The sequence below is a fragment of the Benincasa hispida genome, chromosome 3 (assembly GCF_027475165.1).
Source record: "Benincasa hispida cultivar pf3 chromosome 3, pf3_genome.v1.1, whole genome shotgun sequence".
Classification (NCBI taxonomy): Eukaryota; Viridiplantae; Streptophyta; class Magnoliopsida; order Cucurbitales; family Cucurbitaceae; genus Benincasa; species Benincasa hispida.
The window spans coordinates 25,481,637-25,499,596 of NC_143480.1; positions in this window are offsets into that span (position 1 = coordinate 25,481,637).

Consider the following 17,960-nt stretch of genomic DNA (forward strand, 5'->3'; position numbering starts at 1 on the left):
AAAAAATATAAGGAGATTAAATGTGCAATCAAATATGAGAGAGATACTTTAACATTAGATGTTGTTTTTGAAGAAATTCTTATAAAGAGCATCTATGAGCGCGTTCGGATCTTTCCTATTTCATTGTGACCGAATTACCACACACATTCTAACAAACAGGTATGCATTTAACACTAATTATAGGCATACTTTGATAAATAAATAACAACAGATTGAGTAAATGTACCAGTTGAAGACTATCTCCACTTCGAGCTCAATCCAGCGGAAGCAACCCTCTACAGTCTCTATCGCCCAGCAATTAGTCAGCTACCAGCACCACAATCATCTACATAAATGGCAATGCACGAACAAGTAGGACTGGGGATGACACCACCACTCAGAGCCCTTTATATTCTCGGAGTGAGAATCCAAAGAGTGGACTTTGATGAAATTGGTAGAGGAAGGAGGAAAGGGACGATCGTGTAGAACGACAAACAAGTGGAATATAGCTACGTATAACTGGATGCTTATCGTTTAGGAAAAGGTACACGATCGTGTAGATTTTACTAAGCGATCATTTAGTAAAGAGTGAGTGATCGTTTAGAAAACTCAGTGCACTAAGCGATCGTTTAGAAAGGCTGAGCGATCGTTTAGAGAACACGCGTGATCGTTTAGTACGCGAGGTGTGCGTTCGTTTAGGCAATAAGGCGCTATCGTATAGGCTCTTAGCTAAGCGATCATGATGTTTCCACATTTTGAGCGATTTTTCCGAACCCTTTGCAAAATGAAACCAATTTTCATTTTATTCTTCAGTTACAATAATTGAAATCAATTTTCCCACTAACGCACGATTTTTGTGAAATTTCAAGCCAATTATCATATAACCAACCAATTAAATAAATAATGAATATAATCATATTATATTTCTAACCTATAGTTTGATATCATATATCTACTATAGTAATTTCTCCTCTACTTGATATAAATCATATTTATATCTAATTTCCTCCAAACTAATGTATTTCATACATTTAGTCAATTATATCATATATAATTAACCAGTTCAATTATATTATATATAATCGAACTCCCTCTTGTCAATTTGAATATTTCAAACTAACCCAAAAACTGATTCTCGACTTTATCCAAGGTACCAAGGGCACCTTATGGACCGTTGGCTCGAAGCTCCAACAGTACGTGAATAGCTGACTAAACTCTTTAGCCATGAGATCCACCATCCGTTAACTGCCAGGCATTCTACTAAAGACTAACAGTTGAACTCTTCTTACCATAGATATATATCTATGTCCATCGGATATAACCAATCATGAGTACGATGACCCTTCATAGATGCTCGTAAGTACATCTGGGCCAATTTACCATTTTGCCCCTGTAGCTACATCTCACTCCTTAAGTACCACTGATTCCTCTAATGAACAATACAATATAGTCCAACTATGTGTGAACCCCTCTCGGGCCAAGAGAAGATGTGTGGCGTCACATCGTTCAAGCCCTGGAATCAGCCTTTAAGGGAGCTATCTATCTATTTGCCCCTACTTCGGGGAAGGAGTGAATTCCATCTTGTGTAGCTGAGTTTCCAGCTCCCAAATCAGACGAATCTCCAAAATGGTAGGTTTGAGTCGATGACCTGGCCACTCGCACCCATAAAAATCAAAGGACCACCCTCAATGGCAGAAGTTCCCAACTCACTCAGGATTAAGGTCATGTTACCTATGGTCATCCTAGTGAAGTGAAGTCTCTATCATGAACAGTGTTATATAACGAGACGTTAACACTTTGTGGTCAGGTCTTATACAAACTCTTTGTATAGGACGCCCCCCCTCGCATGTCCCCTACACAAATGATCAGGATCAGACCATCTGTGATAAGTCACAACACTTGTGACCATCCCACAAAGCGGTCTGCATCTGTAGCGTTACCAGGATAAGGTTTCTCTCCTATATCCATATACTACAAAGCATTTTGATTATTACTTAAGACATGATCCACTAATATGTCACCATATACATGCTTAAGTTACATACAGATAACCAGGGATTTTAGGTTTATTGGTTTATGGTAAAGCAAATAAAACAATCAACTGAGCAAAATCAAGATGTCAAGTAAATTATCATATATTATACATCACAAGCGTTCGTACAAACTATTTACAAACTACAGGACACAAGACTTTAGGGCATCAACCCCAATAGTTTTAAACTCCCTTCCATCCGAAGAATTAGAACTGGGATATGATAAAAGGGAATTAGAAGCTTAGTTTGTAAAATCTAAGTCCTCTAAAGGTCAGAATAACAAGTCAAATAAGCAAAATAAGTCTAACCAAAAGGGGAATCAGCACCAGAAAAATAAGGTGACCTATAATTACTGCCGAAAGGAAGGTCATATCAAATTTGATTGTCCTATTCTGAAGAAGAAGGATAAATTACCTGTAAGGAAGGAGAACAATAACAATGTCTCAGCAAATGTCCTTGAAGGTTATGAGTCTGTAGAAGTTCTCGCGGTTAGAATTACAGAAGTTTCTAATTAATGGATAATGGATTTAGATTTCATATCACATGTCTCCTAATAGATACCTTTTCACTGATTTTGAAAATTTTGATGGTAGAAAGGTCATGATGGGAAACGGTGAGATATGTAAAATTAAAGGCAGTTTCTCCATCAAGATCAAAGCACATGATAGTTCATACAAAGTCTTGACTTCTGTGAGGTATGTACCAGAACTAAAAAAAAATCTGATATCTTTGGGAACTCTTGGCAAGGCTGGTTTCTGTACAAATCAGAAAATGGCATTATGACAGTGTACAAAAGTCCATTAGTCGAGTTGATTGGAGTCCTAAAACATGGTTTATATATTCTTCAAGGAAGTTCTGTTATAACTGAGACAAATATTGGAACCAAGGGCAAAGAAAAGCACCTTCATTGGTTATCTGTAGAGAGTGAAAGGATACAAACTTTGATCCCTTGAATTTGGTGAAAATAAATGTTTTATTAGCAGAGATGTCATTCTTTACGAAGACTTAATGCCATTGCAAAATTCTAAAGCAAACAGTCACCTGGTGCAAGTTGATATGATGACTTTTTTGTCACACCCCCTCCTAGACTACTCTCTTAGCCTAGGTAAGGACATGACTGTAGTAGTTATCAACCATTTTATGATACTTACTGCCTACTAAAGCTTAATGTAAATAATCTGATACCAATATGCAATCTCAAACACAGCGGATGCCTTTATGGCCAAACAACATTAACTATTAACCACAACACATTTACAGAGATTACATCACAAGTCTCATAGGTCCTGACACCCAAACTTAGTCCCTACATGAAACAACAACAACATGTGTACAATATTTACAGTAACCACCTAACTGATGGGTTACAAGAACTCTTGTCTTTAAGTGGCAGAGCAGATGCAGAGCTACCTTCGGAGGATTTAACAGCTACCTAGGGAAAGAAAACATTTGAAAAATGGGGTGAGCTTACTAGCCCAATGAGTGACTTAAGAAAGAAAATTGGTTCTCATGCATAAGTATCAATAAAAATATCATACTAAAATATAAATCTTTACATTAACCTTGTACTAAAATATAAACATTTTCCAAGCGTAAAACATGTAAAGTTGTTTTCATCATAAAACATTAAACTATTACTTAGTCGATAGTAACCCTGCTATGGTTAAATCCCAACATCAACTACTTAGTCAAGAGAGAACCCTTTTGCTCAATCTCTGACTTTAAACTACCTACGTGCACGTGGTTATAAGTATCGTCATACCTTAGGTACTACTGCTCAGATACCTTCTCAATGTCCCTCAGTATCGAGCTTAAAGTAACATTAGTCATACTATGACTTACTCTTTAAAGCATGTAAAGCTAAACGCATGGAAACATGTCTTTAAAGGTACTAACGCATGCTTTGTGTATTTAAACATACATAAATAGCTTTTCAAAAAAATTTCATATATGGCATGCATTTGAAAACAATAACTCATAGTTTACTTGGAAAACTACTTTGTAAAATAGCTAGCATGAGAATAATCTTTATGAAAATCATGGTTTCTTTAAAAACATTGTAAATACTTAGTCACTCATAATTTTAGGACTACTCCTCAAAGGTTGATATACTTCTAGCACTGGTGTCAATCCTGTGGACACAAAAGCATATATTTAGCTACTAGCATTAATCTCCCTTTTGAGACTAACTCTCAGGTAAACTTGCATTTAGCCTTCCTCTAGAAGGCCTTCAATCAAACGCATACATTGCTGTAGGTCTAGTACTTAGAAATGTCCTTGAGATGTTGGCTCTTGCTATGCATCCAAACACACCTCACAAACGCATCCCACTTGTGCAACCAACACTTGCTCTAAGTGTTCCTTCAGTCGCACATGGTCATCACAAAGGCCTCTATGCATTCAAGACTTCAATGCAAGCCTTCCTTAGCCCATATAGCAGGTCCAACGCATAGGAGTGCTCAGCCCTCAGTCTGCCCGAGTGCCTACATTGAGCTGCCAACTTACTCAACCCAAGCAGCTGCCTGCTTGTTCATAGAATTCCATATTCGAATTACATCATTAATAACTCAAATTCTAGAGCTCATCTCAAGAAATTCCTTCTACAAACTTGTTTAGAATTGTCTTAGAAAGCTTACCTTAAACTTTCAGCTTCAAACTCTTTATGATTCTTTGGAGCCTCAATTCTTCATCGACGGCCCGGTGTGTGAATTGAACCACTTGTCACTTTCTTCCTTCTTCGGCCTCATTCTGGTGAGACCTTCTTTCATCGGCAGCATCACCTCTGAAACTAGACTCTCAGAGCTTTCCATGGACACCAAGATCTCTCAATTTGCATGGAGGAAATTTTGAAACTGAGCATTTGAAGTTTAGCCTCCCTTTTATACTACTTCCCACCATTCACCATTAATGCCTAACATGACACCTCTAGCTCAAGTGGAGTTAAATCCGGTGCTTAGGATAGTTGTTCCCCTTAATCGGTGGTTAAGATTGATACTTCACCTACTAACAACGCATGCTTCCAACTAGGTTCAATGCACACCTTAGTGCTTATGCAAACCTATTCCAGCGCATGTGTTTTGTGCCTTGGCCTCCTCTCGGCCTCAATCATCACACATTCAGCCCTTTCAGCTTTACAAAGCATGACCCATGCAAGCTCTACTCATCACATGCCAAGCTTTACCAACGCATAGCCAGCCTTACTCCAGCGCACAGCTCTAATGCACACTGAGTAGCTAGTGCTCAACGCTTAGACTGGTCCGCTCGCACGCAAGCCTCAATCGTTTAGCTCTGATCCCATCGCATAGCTCTCGCTGTCACTCATCGTTTATCTCTCGTTATTGCTCATCGTGTATCTCTCGTTGTCGTTCATCGTGTATTGCTGACCCCATCATCTAGCGTATCACACCCATCATCTAGCACTCACGCCTATCGTGTAGCGCCATCACATAATGCTTATGCTTATCGTGTAGTGCTTACACCTATCATGTAGCGTCATCGCCCATCATCTAGCGCTATCATCTAGCGCATTGCTTAGCGCATCATTTAGTACCACAAGTAGCTACACGATCATTGACGTGCAACGCTCCAACACCTAACACCCACGCTCACACACACCTAATACTATCGCATACATACTAACCTCTCAAGTCTTGGCTGTCGCATGCCTTGTCCAACGCATAGGGTTTGCTTGCTCTCAACATGCTCCTCTTGGCGTGCACAACCAACGCATGGCTTCTCCTCTCTCGTCCACACTTCGCTTCCTTAAGAGCCCAACTCAACTCTCATATAGGTAAGGCCAACGCCCTTGGCTCACTCCAACACCTAGCACAAGGCCAACGCATGGGCAAACACTTAGCCAATTTTCTAGCTTCCAACACATGGGTTACACTTAGCCAATTTTCTAGCTTCACCCAAGAGTCAAGCTTCTAAACTTTTTCCTACAATTAAACATTAATTCTCACATTAACCTACTCACCATACTGGTCTCAGTAGGGAACATACACAAGTAGGGAAATTAGGGTTCAGGGTTTACATTTTGAGATTGATTTGCAGCCTTCTGAGTCTTAAGTTACAACACATGAAGCTCAAAACCCTTTCAAAATAAAGAAGTAGCAGTAGATTCATCTGATGAGGTTTCATCTTCCTAAGTAAATGAAGTAATTCCAAATTCAGAGGGTGAGTTACAACTTCATGAACCTTCAGAACAAAAAATCTACTGCAAAACTATCAACTCACTCGTGATAGACAGAGAAGGGTGATAAAACCTCCTTTGCGATATGAGGAAGTTGATTTTGTTGCTCATGTTTTGAGCCATTCAAAAGAGAATCCACTTGATGAGCCCAACTCCTATAGGGAGGCAATAAACTCTGAATACTTTGAAAAATGAAAATTAGCAATGAAACAAGAATGGATTCTCTACACAAAATCAACATATGGAAACTTGTTAGTTGTTGGGAATGTCCTAAAACTCGCAGTTCGTATTGTTTAAACATATTCTATTTTATGCAATAGAAGTATTATTGAAACTCTATTCAATAAGAATTTTATTGAAATTGCATTCTGTTATAAAATCCAATAAATGAACTTATGACGATAGTATGAATACTTTAACTTTATGTAGAGACATAAAATAGGATCAAGTTTTAGTATATAGTCAAAAAGGTCTATAAATATATGGATGAGATTGGGTACCTCTTCCTGGGGACACTATGGATGTCGTCCACTTTGTATATTGATACAAACGATGTGATCCTAAAATCGTTCATGTGGAAACATGCGAGTGGAGGCATCCTATGCAAAAGACTTTTTCATAAGATCGGACCACGAAATAGTCACTTTTCTTTATAACAATCGTTTACTGTTAAAACTGACTATTTCAAATTGATGACCTGAGGTAACTCGATCTTAATCCTGAGTTAACTATGAACTTCAGTTTATTCGGGATTATCCTTTGATCTGCATAGGTAAGAGTGGTTCAATATCACCGCTCAATAAGCCTCCCATTTTGGGAATAAAACCGAATAGATAGTTGAGAACATAGCCCTGTAAGAAAGAATTCACTCCTACCCGTCTTAAGGTTAGCAGATAGGTGATGGAACATACTAGCATTCAGCGGAAGCAATCAGAATCAATAAGCACTCTAATTACACTTAATTTGAGTTCTAAAAGCAAACATGAAAAAAAAAATTCATAGAAAAGGGTTTCATAACTTTTACCTTTGATGAAAACAATGAAATCCAAGCTGCTCTTGTCACACTCCCTCCTAAGCCTTGTCTCCCAGACCCAGAAGGATACATGAAGACAGTTGATACCGCCCTTGTGATACCAATTCCCTAACTTCATACCATTCCACAAATAGCTAATAAATGAGAACTTAGTTCATTTTTATGAACCGTTACAAGGTTTGAACTATTATACAATATTAGCTTTAACAAATCCTAATGACTTTCAAGATAACCCAATCCGAGCTAGAAAGCCCAGTGAGTGGTATCTTTTAACAAATGAAAAAAAAATTTGATTTAGTGAACACATTTGTGGGAAAACAATCTTCACACGAAGATAACATCACAACAATAATGCAACCCTTCCAGCCTGATAACTGGATAACCCTAGCATGATCATGTATCTCGATATGAATGATGTGGAAACAATTCCAATACCTTTATAGCTCGTCGAATGTGCACATGTCGATATTATCTCGCTAGATGTACTATAGACATGCTAACAATTTCTCAAGGTATAATCCCAGTTTCCAATGCAAGTCACAACTAGCAAAATATCATGAATTAAATCAACCACTAAAATTAAGAAAAACACACTTCCCTATCATGCCAATTTCCAAACTTTACACATATATATAATAACATATATATTGAATTCAACATAACAAAATAATAAAAACCACTCACAGTCCTCTTGTTTATCCTTCAAGAATTTGCCTAACACAACTCCTAGCTCGGTTTCCTTGAATTTCACTTCTTTTCAAGAAATCCCAAATTAATCCAAAAATTTCTCCAAAAATTCTTATTTTAATCTAAAAATAGCTTAAAGGTAAAATAACTAGCTTACCTCATTTAAAAATACCAAAATAGGCCTAACTTTCCCAAAAAAAAAAAAAAAAAAAAAGAAGCCTTTTGAGGTTATTTCATGGGCTGATGGTCGCTGGGGCTGCCAATGGGTGTTGACGCACGCAATTGGGCACTGCTAAGTGTTAGGCGTCATACAAGTTGGGCAGGGACACAGCGCTGGGCGTCGAGCTGGGCTGGGTGTGCGCGTGGGTGATCGAACGCGCAAGGTTTACAGTGGAAACGAGTGTGCATTGGGCATCTGCATGCCTTGCATTAGGCATTTGCATGTTGGCGATGACGCATAGGCAAGGCTGAGAGGTGGGGTTGTTGGGCGTGCATGCGCAGCACGAGCGTCAGGCGGTGGGCGCTGCGCTGTGCTATGTGTTCGATTGGGCCTTCAGACTTCCAACATTGATTTCTCTTTCCTCATAACTCCAACTCAAACGGCAGCCCAGAACCCCTGACTTAACTCCCTTCTGAACACTCTCACACTAGAATCATTCAAAAGGCACGAGTGAATTGTGAGAACTAAGCTCTCCAAACTGCCTTATTTATAGGCGTCTAGTGCCTCCCCCTTGCCACATCTGCTTTGAAGTGGCTTCATCTTCTTTAGCCAACAAAAACCCTCAACCTTGCATGTCCTCTCATGTCTCCACCTAGCCTTGGTCAATCCTAACTCTCCCTTGCTCGGCCACATGTCCTGATGAGTTGTTAACTTATCCTTGTTCTCCAAGACATAACTTATCAATGCATAACTCAACCAAATGACCGCGTGCTCTCTTGATCACATGGTCTCATCCAATGCTAACTCTTTCTTGGCCCTCACTAATCTCAAGTCCCTCGCATGTCCTCTCATTTCTTTCCAAACTTCATCCCAACGCATGCTTCCTACACTTAGCCAAATTTTTACCACCTAAAACCCCACTTATCCACAACTTATGTTTTAGCCTTTAAGGTCCAATTTTCAACACTTAAGGCATTTTCCACCTCTTTTATTCCTCTACAATCTCCCTTATTAACCAAGTTTTAACCTAATTCACTTAGGTGAAATTCAGGGTTTCACATTTACCACCTTCTTAAAAAAAAAAAATCATCCTCGATTCAAGTGGTAGATTTAGGTGATTCATACCATTGTGTTCCCAAAAGGGAGTATTTCATGAACTATCAATCTTGTGATTTTGGTAGTGTAAAGATGGGAAACAAGAGCTCAGCTAGCATAGTTGGGTTAGGTGATATTCATAAAAAGACAAGTGTTGGGTGCATGCTTACATTGAAGAATGTGCACCATATTCCTGATTTACATCTTAACTTGTTGTCTGCAAATGTCCTTGATCAAGAAGGATTTCAACATACCTTTAAACGTTAAAGATGGGGTTTGCTAATTCTTTTCGAAATCCGAAGATAAAAAGTTCCCATGTGTGATGGTAAGTGGAAATCGCCTAATGGTTCAATAATAGTTTTTCAAGGTGAGTTGTGTTATTCTTTGTATAAAACAAACTTGAGCATATGTTATTCTGAGTTGAATGCAGCAGAAGAAAAAAAATATCCAAATTTGTGACATCGAAGGATATAGTATATGAGCGATAAGGTGATTAAATTGTTGGGAGGTAAATCTCTTATTCCTGTTGACAAAACAGTTTCTCTTGACCCTTGTGATCATTGTTTGGTAGGTAAGCAACATAGAATTTCCTTTTATGGGAAGTCCACCAAAAGGCAAGGAAAATTGGAGTTAATATATTCTGATATTTGTGAGCCTATTAAGGTGGAGTCACTTCATGACAATAAATATTTTGTGACTTTTATTGATGATGCTACTTGATAACTTGTAGAAATACAAGTTATTTATACCATTTTATTTAGATTATGCTGTAAAAAGAAGAGCAAAGTTGCGTCAACCATATAGAAATTGGCTTAGAAACGCGAAAATTGTAAAGTGTCGTAAGCACACCCGCTAACCCCATTGCGATGGTAAAATGGAATGTCCAAGTCTTTGTTTTGCAGGAAACATGTCACCGTACGCGACAATCGCTCAAGGACAAAAACGAACAATGCATGCGACGGGCAATCGAGAACGAAAATGAACAACGCAATTGCAACGCATGCGACAATCGATAGTGGATGCAAACGATCAACGCATTTGTACCGCATGTGGCAATCGATAAAATGATCAAAGTAATTATACCGCATGCGCCGATCGATTGTAGATGAAAGGAGCAACGCATTTGCAAGGACTTTTGAAATTGTATAGTTTTTCTATTGTACGATTCTGAAAAATTAAATATGGAGCAGAGCGGACGTTTTCACCAAGCCATGGCAGGAAAAATAAGCTTTTCAGAGTGGGACCACTGATGCAAAAGGCGCCAAGGTCTATAAATAGCTTCATCAAATTCAAAGAGAGGAGACTGGTCTGAAGATACAACTTAGAGAAAATCCGGGGAGAAAGAGAGACAAGACTGAAAGGTAAGTCTCTGGAGCAAGCAATTCATTCCCATTCCCGAAGAAGAAGTTCTGTACAAGGATCACTTCTACTTGGAAAACAAGCCTGAGAAGGAAGTTCTCCACTCCATTCCTCCCACACGTCGGCAAGCACATCGTCTTTGACCGGGATCCGTGTCAAGACATTGACACGCTTTCCTTATTGTTCTTCCTTTCTATTCATCAACTGTGCTCATTTCTAATCTTTCATTCATTATCTGTAACAAACATTTATCTTTAGATTTTAATATCATTATCGTATTCACCATCATCTCTCTATTCTTCACTATACATTCATCATCCATTTCCTTCACCATGTGTAACAAACCCCCGGGGTAAAAGGGAAGGATTAAGCGAGTAAGTTAATCTTTGATTGAAGAAATCGACTGAGTTTAGCTAAAGCATACTCAACGGCATCTTCACCTGTGAGAGCAGAAGTGAAGATGTTATTCCGCCTCTCAAAAGAAGGTTGGAAGAATGCGTTAACTAAAGCGAGAAGTATTTCCAGAGATGGAAACAACCTTGCGTTTACTACGTTCATCCCTATTTCACCATAGACATATGGGAATGCGGCCGATCACTGAAAGGTGTAAACCAAGGGAAAGCGGAACCTTAGTTGCATCCTCTATAAGATTGACGAACTTGCAATGTCCTTTCCCCAACCCATTCTCTTTCTGACACATTTTACAAGACTTGCCGCCGCATTCATCAGATATTTGCACATCTTCACAGCCAGTCCTCAACTTGTATATTTAATTGTTTATTCATTTGTTTATTATTGCACTTTATTTATCACTGCAATTTATTTTATCACAGCATTTATTTTATTACCGCATTTTACTTTTCACCACATTTTACTTTTCTCAAATCAATTCATTATTATTTTATTTTCCTAACCGCATATACCACATTAGTATCGCATTAATCACCGCAATCCCCGTGTTCGACCTCAGATCATTCTGAGAAACTTGCATTGGAATTATACTTGGTTCCAGCATAAGAAAACTTGTGACACGTGCTACTACACGAATGCATACTACGAAAGCATCTAAGCATCACCACATACATCATATAGAACGTAGTATCGCATATTACTATTATCGCAAAGTGCATACGTCAGCAACCTCACAAGTTGTTGGCAATACACAATCAACGAATCATCAATCAATCATTCAACTTACAAGTTTTTGGCACCGTTGCCGGGGATTGGAAATTTTTAGTGCTGAATAGTTTTATGGTATTTTGCAAGATAGATCTCTGTTGTATAGTCTGTTTACGCAGAGAGCAGGCTGACGGTTCATGAGTACTAGGATTGAACCAGAATTCGACGCCGACCCAGAGATTGAGAGAACCTTTCGTGCACGAGCACGCCAGAACCATACAAGGCGAAGAAGAAACATGGCAAACAACAACGATAGGCCTGAGGGGAATCAAAGAATAAATCGGTCGGTGCAGACCCAGTTTTTCTGGCCGCCGACCACAATATTCCCATGAGGAACTATGCAGTGCCGAACTTATACGACTTCTCACATGGAATTGCAAACCTACAATGGAGAAGAATGCAAGACTCGAAATTAAGTCGGTCATGCTACAAATGATTCAGAACGCGGGGAAGTTTGGAGGTCTACAAGGAGAGGACCTGCATGCATATTTGACCAGCTTTGTGGAGATGTGTAATACATTTTCCATCCCTGGCGTGACTCATGAAGGAATAATACTATATCTCTTCCCGTATACACTTCGGGATGAAGCATAAAGGTGGGCTCATTCATTGGAGCAAAATGAGATCAATTCTTTGGACCAGTTGGTTGAGAGGTTCATGAATAAATTTTTCCCACCCGTAGTCAACACAAGAAGATGAAGGGACGTGTTAAATTTTGAGAAAATGGAAAATGAGACTCTGAGCACCACATGGGTGCGATTTAGAAGACTGGTGAAAAACTGTCCACATATCAAGATTCCCGATTGCGTTCTTATGGAAACCTTTTATAATTGGCTGGATAGATCGACGCAAGTTGTTGCTGATGCCTCTGCGGCAGGAGGATTTATGGATAAAACGTACACTGAAGCAAACTTCATCTTAGATCGCATCTCGCGAAATACAGATGACTGGGTTGATGATGGGTATGGAGGAAGAGGCCCAGAATGAAGAAAAATGGAAAGTGCCATTGTACCTGCTGATACAATGACCACATTGGCCGACCAAATAGCCGCAGTAACCTCACTCCTCCAAACGATGGCGATTAATCAAGGAACTCTCTCCAAGGGTGTAGCACAAGCCAATGCGCTAACGCAAGTGGCAGCAATAAGCTTTGTACAATGCGGAGAGGGTCATTCAGTGGAAATGTGCCCATCAAACCATCAAACAGTGTACTCGATCCAGAACAACCCATTTAGCAACACGTACAACCCAGGTTGGCGGAATCACCCCAAAGGAATGTATAGAACAGTCATTACGGGAATCGAGGTAATCCTTCGATTTTTCATCATCAGAATCAAAGCCAGAGTAATTATCAGAGTACGAAATCGCACAACCAACCTTCCTCATCTAACACCTCATCGAGTTTGTCGTCCTTGGAAGCTCTGCTCAAGCAGTATATAGAAAAGAATGATGCGATCATACAATCGCAAGCATCTTCCATCAGGAACTTGGAGGTCCAGGTCGGGCAGCTGGCGGCCGAACTTAGAAACAGAACACCTGGTACACTGCCCAGCAATCAAAAGCCCCTGGATCGAGTGGGAAGGAACAATGTCAAGAAGAAACATTGGGCAGGCAAGTCTGATCACCTGCGGGGATGCGTTTGTGGTAACACTGAAGAATTTTTTTAAACAGCATCCATATCACTATCTTTACCGCTTTCTTTACTGCTTTGTTATTGCATTATTAAAATTAGTTTATTGCTTGCATTGATTTTAATTCCATTCCAATCTCAGTTTGCGTTGATCTTAATTTTTTTATGAATGAATGTTGTAATTGAACACCGCAACGTCTTATCAATATGGTTTGGGATTAGCGTTGCGATGTTGGTGATAATATGAAACGTCAGGTATGCATTATGACAACGGGTGTATCTTGCATTAATAGATATACTTTGCGCCCGTCCTCCAAAAATTCATTCTGTTGACGGATGAGTTGCATTCATATGTACATTGCACCTATCCTCCACAAATATGCATTATATTGACGAATGTGTTGCGCTCTTAGAAATACCTTGCGCCCGTCCTCCAGAAATGCGTTGCATTGATGGTTGTGTTGTGCTAATATATACATTGCACCCGTCCTTCGTAAATATGCATTTGCGGTGACAGATGTATTGCGTTAAATACTTAACATTATGCGCCTTCTATTAAATAAAATAAAATTAATAAAAATGATAAAATATTCGCAGAGAGGGTAATCGAATCACTTTAGCTCCCGAGGAAATTATTACTTAGCAGACGAAAGCATGTCCTTTCCTGCTAAGTCATAATGGGAGGGGCATGACAGGCTTTTTGGAATACCAAAGCCTACCACGCAGCGATCGCGTTGGGCCCATCAAGGCCTAGCCTATAAATCGCACCTTCTTAAGCCCGAGGAGCTCACTTTCATCTCTTCGCAAAAAACCCTAAGCAAAAATCTCTTTGCATAACATCATCCCCTTCCCATCTTTCTTCCGAAGAACAAAAAAAATTCCAACTTCTTTCCCTTCACCGATCCAATGGCCAGACAATCATCCCATTCCTCTTCCCAGTCATCGTCCCCTTCCCATGCCCCCGTCTCCGCACGAGAGGCGACCTTCCTCGCCTCCAGTCGCCGCCTCGCCACCCAGCCAAAGCTATCCCCTAGAATTGTCAGAAAACCCAGGCGAAAAACCTCTATAGCTACAATACCACCCACCCACCATGAGAAGCCGAGCACAGAGAGTACCCCTGCCACCAGACCTGAGGTGCCACTCCCAGTATTTCAACCAAGAGTGAACTGAAACGAAAAGACGATAATGAGTTATTCGGGAGTATTCTAAGCCACTTAGAAAGGGATGGGGGTTTGCCAGAGGCGGAAGTAGTGAACCAGCCCCTGTCGTCAAAGGAGGAGTTAGCGGTAGCTTCACGGAGAATGGCCTTGACCATTTCGGATCCTAAGAAGACTGCCCCAATAGACTCCAATGAGGGACCTATAAGGGCTGTTTTGGAGGTTGTGGAGGCGAAGAAGCAGACAGAGAAGTCTGAAAAGAAGGAGAAGAGAAAAGTTGAAGAAAAACGGGCAGAAAAAGATGAATCGCCCGGCTGGAGAAGGAGAAGAAAGAAAATAAGAGAAATGAAAGAAAATAGCACAGACGAGAAGAGAAGCGCCTGAAGAAAGAGAAAGAAATGAGGAAGAGGGCAGAAAGTTTAGATATTGATGGAGAATTAACCACAAAAAAGGTGGAAGAGAGGGTGTCAGTACAAGCTAAATCATCAACACGACTACTAGCTTCATGGCCTCATTCCAGATTAGTTGTGTCGGACGATAAAAAAGATCCTGAAAACTCCCTTCTAATGCGACGTCAAAAGGAGAATGCGCTGCAACGGTCCACAAGTGACCCAACATTTTTTCAACGCATAGAGAAGGAGAAGGAAGAAAGAAAAAAAATAGAAAAGTAGGAAGAGAAAATGTCACGGGCGCGCCAAATCATTGCATCAGGCGATTTGGCCAGAAAGCTTCACGATGAGGAAGTTCGCTGTGACAATACAAGGGCGGAAGAAGAGAAAAGAAGAAGGCTCGAGGAAGCAGCGCATTGCGCTCGCCTCGGAGAAATTTGAAAAGGAAATGAGAGAAGAAGAAGAAGCGGAAAAGAAGGAAAAGGAGGAAAAAGAGATGCGCCACAAAGAAAATATTTAGTGCATCAGGGAGCGAAAAAGAAAAGAAGTGGAAGAGAGGGAAAAGGAAAAAGAAGAGCAACGCAAGGCGGGGGAATGCATCCAAAGACAAAAATTTTGCCTTGCGTCTGCTCAGGAAAAGGGAAAAGCAAAAGTGGAGAGCAGTGGGTTTGCACCGGCCAGGAGGCGCCTAACAACCAAGAAAGAAAATGACGACTTATGGATGGAAATGGGCTTCTTTCCTGCGTCAGCGCCACTACCAGATCTCATGATTAGTATTGTGGTGGAACATGGGTGGGAAGCTTTCTGCCAATGTCCATCCATTGCAATTCCATCGGTAGTGAGGGCCTTCTACCATGGCTAGCTCCACGACACCGAAGATGCGGTAATCATGGAAGGGAGGGTAGTGTCGTTCAGCACAGAGGACATCAATCAACTCTACCAGTTGAAGAATTTCTCGGAAGCACCGAGTAACAAACTTATTGGTGATCCTATAGAAGAAGATATAGAGGATGCGCTGAACACATTAACGCAACCGTGCACCAAGTGGAGGGTGTCCTTAACCGACATAAGAACCCTCGTCTCCAACCGGCTGCTACCAGAAGCGCACCTTTGGGTTTATTAGGTGAAGAGGCGACTCATCCCAACATCACATGATAAAACCATTTCAAGGGATCCAGTTATGGCTGCATATTTCATAGCGCGCGACATTCCTATTGATATGGGCCAGCTTCTTGTGAAGAAAATCCGAGGTTTTGTTGGCCGTGTGAGAGGCCAGTACTTCTTTCCATGGACAGTTTCGATCCTATGTCTATCTGTGGGTGATAACGGATAGAAATGCACGTTATCTTAGTACTAAGTTCTTAAATAATATTGGATTGCGCTGATAAAACATGTTAAATTGCGTCCATCAAGCATCAATTTGATAATATTGCGATCGCATGCGTTCATCGCATAGGAACAGTTGATTTTAGTGTTTTTATGCAGAATATGTGTTGACGCAATGCAAGAATTGCGATCATAGGAAATTATTGGTCGAGCGCAACTTCACCGCAAGGCTTTGCGATGATTGTGTTCACAAACATTCGCCCGAAAAGGATTGCCGCAACTTGGTCAGCGCAACATGGTGGGCGCATCTGGGTGAAAGGCTAATTAATCGCGATGGGACAGAAAGCTGATGACAGTCGAATTCGAATTAAGTTAACAGCGCAAGAAAGCGTAGCGAATCACATAGATAAACCCCTACCTGCCGCCGATAACGATCACAAGTACATTCAGCTTTTTGGTGACAAATATTCAGCGCATCAATCAGGAATTAAAGCCATCCCATCTGTACAATCATGAGAGAGAAGTCGTCATTCACCTTGGATGTTCTATAAATATTAGAGGCATCCTTCAGAAAAGGGGTTCACCATTCTTTAGTTCGAAGTTCATACGTCCTTGTTCATAGTTTTCTTTCATTTTAAGGCGAACACGAGAGAGAAGGTGGTGCCGATAGATCGTTTTGATAAACTTGGGAGAGCGCCAGAAGCTTCAAGGACAAAGAGAGGGTCGACGCCTGCAGAAGCGGGAGCATCTTTAGAATCGAATAGAGATTACAGTATAAAAGCCTCGGTCAGCAAGGAATTGCTACTAGGCTCTCTACCTTTAACTTCCATTGTTATTTTCTACTCCACTCATTTATCAAAATGGAATCTATTTCTCTATATATGTTCACTCTCTGTTATTTACGCATGAGTAGCTAAATTAGTTGAATGGGTTGAGAAGCATTTAGCTTTCACAACTAAGGAGTCTTCACTCTATGCGATTATCTTGTATTATGTATGCTTCATTCGTCCATTAGAGATACTCGGGAGGGTAGTCTAAAGACAGGATCTGGGCTTGGAAAGGTCAGGTTATAATCTAGGCTTGGGAGAGTCAGATTAGAACGCATAAACAAGAGATAGAAGCTTAGGAATAAGCACTATTTGTTATCAACGCTTCGCATGCATCCTAGAATAGGATATGATTGTATACGGTCACCTTGCTTTTATGCATTTTGCATCATTGCATAGGACAAGAGTAGAGACTTAGGAATAAGCTTTATGGACACCTTTGAATTCAACACATACGTCCTAGACTTAGGAGCATCGCATTTGCATTGGAAAATGACTTGCTGTGCATGGTGGTAGCATGATCGCATAGTCTGACACATTCCCAAGTAACGCTAGCTAAAGATCTTTTCAACCCGTTCATCACATACTCAGTGCATCTATCACACAACTGACTTTTCTCAAATCCGCCGCATTTGTTTATTTTCTCATTAACACATTCAACAACAAACCAACAATTTATTTATTTGGTTACCGCAAAGTCTTCCTAAAAATTACCAACGCAACCTGTTTTCACAAGTCCCTGAGTTCGACCCTGGACTTATCAGGAAACACAATGGAATTTACACTTGGATTCCGCTGAGGAAACTTGAGTGCACAATGCAATTTCACCATCGCATATCATCCATAATTTCACTTCATAAAAATCGAGCATCAGTGGGCTAAGGCATTGAAGAAGAACCCATGTCAGAAGTGCA